Source organism: Vigna angularis, chromosome 8 (genome assembly GCF_016808095.1).
Source record: "Vigna angularis cultivar LongXiaoDou No.4 chromosome 8, ASM1680809v1, whole genome shotgun sequence".
Taxonomy (NCBI): Eukaryota; Viridiplantae; Streptophyta; class Magnoliopsida; order Fabales; family Fabaceae; genus Vigna; species Vigna angularis.
Window position 1 is genome coordinate 4,860,639 of NC_068977.1, and position 7,172 is coordinate 4,867,810.

At 29.0% G+C, this 7,172-nt stretch overlaps 1 long non-coding RNA gene across 1 annotated transcript; it reads right to left on the minus strand.

Moving 5' to 3' along the window:
* Positions 1–4,561: 4,561 nt before the first annotated feature.
* LOC128193581 (uncharacterized) lies at positions 4,562–5,851 on the minus strand. Its single transcript, XR_008244902.1, has 2 exons — positions 5,358–5,851; positions 4,562–4,870 (listed from the first exon to the last, which is right to left on the minus strand). It is a non-coding gene; the product is annotated as an uncharacterized LOC128193581 (long non-coding RNA).
* Between the last annotated feature and the right edge of the window lie 1,321 nt (positions 5,852–7,172).

The following is a 7,172-nucleotide window of genomic DNA, read 5'->3' on the forward strand; positions in this document are numbered from 1 at the left end:
TGTTATATAATGAACCATGTGCTTGTGTGGATTGAAATGTTTATTGTATATGTTGATGTATAAATTAAATTACATAAGCTTACCCTTTCGTTTTTCTTGTGTTGTCTGTTGTCTCTGTACGTTCGTCCTGTTATTGCAATGATCATCCGTGTGGATGTGAGCAGATGGAGGTGCGTCACTTGAAGAAATGCTGGAAGAAGAAAATTTGGAAGACGCGAATCTGGTTGAAGTAGAAGTTAAAGTCGAGCCTTAGAAGCGCTCGTTAAGTTTTTTAGTTGTTAGACGTTCTGTTTTGATAAATGAGCGTTCGGTTAATGTTTTGTAAAACCATTCGTTCTGAACTTTCAATATACCTGTGTTTTGTATTGTAGTTCTGTACTTTAAGTCGTTTGGCTTTTGAACTTAAGATTATAGTGTAAGACTGCATTGTTTAACTGTTAAATGTAATTAATTCTAATTTATAGTGATTACTGTATTTTGGGATGTTACATGTTAAATATCTACATGTGACTTCTTTAAAATAATTTAAGTTTAAATTTTAAGATAGATAGATAATTTTAAATGATTCCTTTCATTTTTCAGTGAAAAGTTTGGACCATTTTTGTTAAATAAATAAAAAAAGAGGTGCGATTTCACGACATAAAACTTAATTGGTATACTTTTTCAACTCTATTATTTTTAATCTTTGAGAGAAATTAAAAATCATTATAATACATTTGCATTTCCTTCAAATCTATAGTTATCAAATTGTTTTTAATTTAAACTCTGCAGTTAAAATGAATGACAAAAACAAAACAAAAACCAGTTAAAGAGTTGCAACTAACAAGGCACATTCAAATTTATTATAAAATAGGTAAAAGTTGAGAAAGAGTTAATTAACACTTGTTTTAATTAAGTAAAATTTGCATAACATTATCAAAGATAATAAAAAGTTGAAAATAAATATTTTAGATTTATTATTAAAATAAATAAAAAAAGTTGAAGAAATAGTGTTAGCTGAAAAATGAACACTGGAAGAAGTATAATAGGCATGGCCCAAAAGACTTGTTGTATGATTTGAAAACAATCTTAGTGTTTTTCCTTTTGAGTTGAAAAGTTTTGTCTATTAAGAATGCTATTCTTCCATGATGGTAATAAGATTTTTTGTGGTCCCAATTTTGTAATGCAAATTTATGTCTCTTCTTCAATTGCATAAATGATCGTCACAAGCATTCATAGGAGAGAACAATAATTTCACACACCAAACACTGTGTGCTATCATATTAGTAAGTACACATAAAATTGGAAAACTTTTTTCTTCAAACTGCAACGGTCAAATTAAACCTACTTTTTCTTCCCATAAATATTCAAACCATTCCAATAACTAATTTATAAGACATACAACAATAAAAACAATAGTTTCATGTATAATGTGTAAAAACCTAAAAAAGTAGAATATTTGATCTCATTATTTTAAAATTTTAAAATATTAATTATATTATCTTTTTGCATACGGCACTAATTTTTGTTAACTATTTAGAATTATAACTGCATAGATATATTACTACAAGACTTTAAATAATATTGTAATAATTTTTTTATTTTTGGTAAAGCGAAACTGGTTTTATTTAGAATAATATTACTTATGAACTAAAATCACAAATAGATAAATGAAACAAAATTTTGAATTGATTTCAATAAAAAACAACGGATCAAATAAGTTTTTTGTTCTAAAATAATTATACAAACTTATGTGTAGAAATATGAATTTTTGAAAAACAAAAGTGATCTTTTTGTGTGATTATAAGGACTATAGCAATATGATTTTCTCTATGTGTAGAAAACACAAGATTAGAGCAAAACCAAACCTTTGGGACATTTTTTTCAAAATAGGTCAAAGATAATGTTAAAGGTAAAAAGATAGGAGATAGAATAATATTTTCATATGGGATAATAAACTTACTTCTTTGACCAATTTGTGTACTTTTCAAATACCCAAAATCTTGGTTTGTTCTAGTTTTGAAAGAGAAAGAGAAAGAGAAAGAGAAAGGTTTGGGTCAATTTTATTATTATTATTTTGTATTAAAAAGGGAATGTTATGTGTTTGGAGTAGTTAGAATGGCAAAATCAAGTGAAAAACATAGTTTGCACCAACGATCCTAGCTATGCCCTAAAATCTCACACGAGCTATGCTTGTCACTATCAAACTTTGGAAGTAACAAATTCTCTATTAGCAACCCTACAAAAACATTCCTCACACTTTACCAAGTCACATCCAAACCCTTATCTACATTGCTTTTGCTTTCAATCAATCACACTTCTTATATATATGGGCTTGGATGAGGCTTTAGGTCCAGTGGGCCCAATAAGATGTTATGGGTTTGCAACTCACCCTTTGTTGACCCCTTCCCTATAAAATAAGGCCTAGCCTATAACTCTTGACCTACACAATGTTTTCAAAGCTATGCATGTTTGTTGTTGGAATCCTTTAAAAGATAAAATAAGGTAAAACTAATTTAACACATTAGTTCAAAGGGATAAGGGTAGTGAAATGGGCTACTTCCTAGTAGTACCTTCTATAGTGTCACCAAAGTTCGAATTTTTAAAGATATTCTCATTTCTCAAATAAATTTTACTCTAAAAAAATCATGTGGGAAGTGAAAAATTAATAAATTTAACACTAATTAATAAGTTATGAGAGTTAATGCCCATCCGTTGTTAGTAGTTTGAGCTTTTACCTTCTAAGCTAATTATTAAAAAAAAATACCTTAAAGGACTATGTATGTTTGGATATTCCTCTTCTTTCTCACATATTATTCTTAAAAATAATATTAAATTATTTAATATGATCATTCAATAATTTGATAAATTACATTAAAGATTTTATATAAATTAAAGATAAAATTAATTTAAAATATATAAATAAAAGTAATTACTATTTTATAAATCGATTATGTAAATCTGAATTAGACTTAAACTTACCTTTTTCAGTGAATTTTTCTACTAAACTCAATTTCAATTATTAATGTTAATACATATATTATTTATTCACTATTAAAAATCCCATCATTAAAACTCATATTCCACCCTATATGACAGAATTACCGCAAGTAAAAGTTTCATTTTAATATCAAGCATTGTTTAAACTTCTGTTCCTCACAAATCATACTTGTAAAAAACTGGTTAAGTATGTTCTATTTTTTTTTTCTTATGCAAGTGTAAATTAGTTCAACCATTCATTTTAATTCTAATCATTCACACAAAATCCAAAATGATAGAGATATTTTAGATCACTAATGACATACACTACATGATAAATCCATGTGACTAGTTTTGGCATCTTTCTGGAAAACAACAGCATTTACCATTATTTATCAGTCCATAATCACATTGAACATACAATAAAAGTCTAATCCCTCCAAAAAGATTAACTAAATTATATCAGCTCAGTTCAGATTTTAAATCACAGTGCTAAATTTCAATTATATATTGTATCATGATCACAATTATTACTGCACAAGTTGTGTTTAAAGTTTTTTACAATGTGAAAATCTTGAAATAGATTTACATTCTCAACTGCAACTGCAACTTAGAAGCATGGTTGAGTTACAACTTTTGGTGTTATTAATCCATTAACATGACAAGAAGAAAGAGATGAAAGCTTCACTCACTTGCAAACAAATCATTAGCATTTGATAACTTAGTCCATTAATCAATGAAAAGAAAGGTATAAACAACACAGATGCTTGGTGGTAACAGCCTCAGAAATTGAGGTCACACAGAATTTGGAATTGGTCGGGTAGTTCTTCAGCACTCAATTGTACTTTGTGTGGCTCTTGGGACCTCTCTTGCTCAAAAGTCAAGGAAAATTTGTTTATAGTCTCAAGTGTGATGAAAACAACCCCAATACAGTTTTTGAAAATGTTTTCAACAAAATATATTTAGAAACTGATGAAGTGGCTTTAGCTGTGTTGTAGCCCCTTTTGGGAACATGGGATCCGTTTTGGTGAGCTAATTCAGTCCTTGTATATGTATTAATAATAACACCATACATATCATATAGCATGTGACATGCTTTTCTTAATTAGGATTCCATTTTGTCCTTTAAATCCTTGTTGCCCTAGCTTGTAGATCATACCCTATAGCCTTATCTCTTGCTAATCTCACTATTCCATTCTTCCATGTGATTAATACCATACAAGAAAAGTTATACTCTATAGTTCTAGAGTATTTTTCAATCCAACATAAACTAGACTGGTTTTCTTTCTTCATAGGTGAATAGGTGGATATCAGTAACTATTTGCTGTTGAATGGCAAAGAATGTAACCATTTAAAGTTATGTATTTAGGCTTTAAAATGGAGACTCAAGGTACAAAGTAGAGGACCACAAACTTTGGAGTATAGGGTCCTACTCTGTATAGGGTAGCTAGTTACACTATAATAATGTTAAGTACCTGCAGACGAAATAAATATTAGATTAGCAGCTGTAAGTTGGTCTTTCCCTTCTTAATCACCATAATTATTAAAGATCTTTGATGTAGTGGTGATCCTTGGTTCAAATAGGTAGAATCATACGAGCAGCTAAGATTAAATGATTATTGCTGTCCCTTTATATTTCTTTTAAACATGGCAGCACAAGAGGGTCAAATACCACATACTGCAACAAATCATTCAAACTCTTTCAATTATTTACCCACCACTACTGCTAATTTATTATTGCTTGCTTTTTGCTCATGTAGTTGTTCAGGGCACCATGAAAAATGTGCAATCCCTCTGTCCCATATGCTTGAATAGCATCATGCAGTTTGCCTCAGTTTCCATTTTCTTGACCTGGTCCATTCTGTACATTCAGCTCTGGAAAAAAGGTTGTCTTCTACTTTAAATGGGTGCCCTACAAGAGTACCAAAATGTTACTTTCCTATTCTTTTCTAACTTGCTTGTGGCCCTAGCATACAGTGTCCAAGTCCAATGCTATTTAGAAACATGGAGTAACATGAATGGTAGATAGGCCCTTCAACATGTAGTGAGATTTTCATCCTAAGGATTCAAAAAGTACAAAATATACTGAGTAACATGCATTTAAGTAAATCACATTCATTTGGTAAAAAAACTCTGCAATGTTATTCCCACTAAAACGTGACAAAACACAGTTGTAATAACTCTTAGGTTCTTTGAGGCAATATATCAAACAGATTGAACAGTGTGAACAAACTCAAAAAAACAGGATATTAGACCTAACCCAAAAATTTAAATGAATAAATCACTTCATCTTTTTGATTTCTTCCTTACAGAACACAACCTGAATGAAGCACACTTCACTGTATACTTTTGGGGGGCCCTTGAATCCATGATTATCTTAATGATATGACCAAACATACCTCACTGTTTTCTCACTTTATAAGCTTTGATTGCTGAGGGAAAAACAACACTATTTTAAGCAATAACGGCGAACAATGAATGATCGAAGGCACCAGCAGGTAGCTTTTTGCATGTGGACACACCCCTTTGCAACTTTCATGAGTGGTCATAAATTTGACGAGTGAACCATGTCTGGCACCTCATCACAATTTCAACAACATATACAAGAACAAGAAGCTTCAGCCACAAAGTTTTCTTCATCAACATGCACAAACTTTACCTATTCTTTTCAGATCTCCAACACAGATCAAAAACATGTTCCTGTCTTTTAATTTCATTACAATAAATATCATCAATTTCAGCAAAATTATGATATATCGAATAAATAATAAATCGCTAAATTTGATCAGATTTTAATTTTAATTCAACTTTATTTGTTAAATAAATTTTACGAATTGGTCTAAGTAGATCTTCGATGAACATTTATGCATTTTCTTAAAAATAAATAAATTCTTCTCACACCATACCAACTTTATCTCTTGATAGGTTTCTGGATTAGACAACTCATTTGGTGACACCATATGCTCCAGGTTTCCACAACATTGATAATGAGATAAATGTGTGGCTTGAATTTTGGATCACCAATAGTACCAAAATAATAATAATAATAATAATAATAATAATAATAATAATAATAATAATGCCAGGTTATTTACAAACTGAGAATATATGTACATTATTTTTCCTTATCCTGTCTTTTAGTTGTTTTTTTCGTAAACTTTTCTATAATTATTCATACAAAAAAAATTTCCGGTCCTTAAATATAATATACTGTAACCAATTAGTAATTAGCAAAAGAAAAGAAAATAAAAACTTAATATTTTTGGAGTCATATTCTTTTATCATTCTAAAGCTAGATTGTACATTTTCATTGCGATCAATTATGTCTTGGGTTTCAGTCAAGTGGCCCAAACCCAACCTCAATAATAGGCTTACTGACTATATACACACTCCCCTTTTTACTCTTCACACGCGTACCTTATTTTTGTATCTTTTAACAAAATAAAATATCAACAACATACTTATTCTAAAATGTATTGTCAGATTAATTAAAAAATTTTAAAACCATAAAATAAAAAAATTTTAAAAAATGATATAACAGTATGAATTTGTGAGTTTTCATAAAATTTAATCAACATGTTAATAGTTTCCTTCAACAAAAATAGCCTCTTTCAAAAATTAGTTTTAGTAATACATCATAGCCCATTGTTTCCTATACCCCACAATTACCAACTACACTCCAACATTATTATTATTATTAATAATAATAATAATAATAAATTAATATTCATTATTGTTCCATACATATTAATAATTAATGAACAATAAACTTTTTTCATAAATAAGACAGTTTTTAATTTTCTTTACAATAAAAACTGAAAAATTGGATTAGACAGAAATGAACCATAAATATAGGTATATGATCTTTAGTTTTATAAAACACCTTAGATTCTTTCTTAATTTTATTTTTTAATAGAGATGAAGAGAAAGAAAATATATACTCACGGATTTAAGTTCCAATATTTTAATTTAAAATTTCAACCAATTAAAATATTGTTAATGGTCTCTCCATAATAAACCTTTCCTACATATAAATTTTTAGTTATAATTAATTAATTAAATTATTTTATGTTTGAAAATACTAACCGTGACCACCGTTGCTATGTAGCTTTGGAAGAAGAAGAAAAACACACTATGGGAAAAAGAAAGAAAACCCAAAAACGAAAAGCTCATTCTGAAATTGTATTCTAGAAAATTCGTTTCGGAAGGCATTT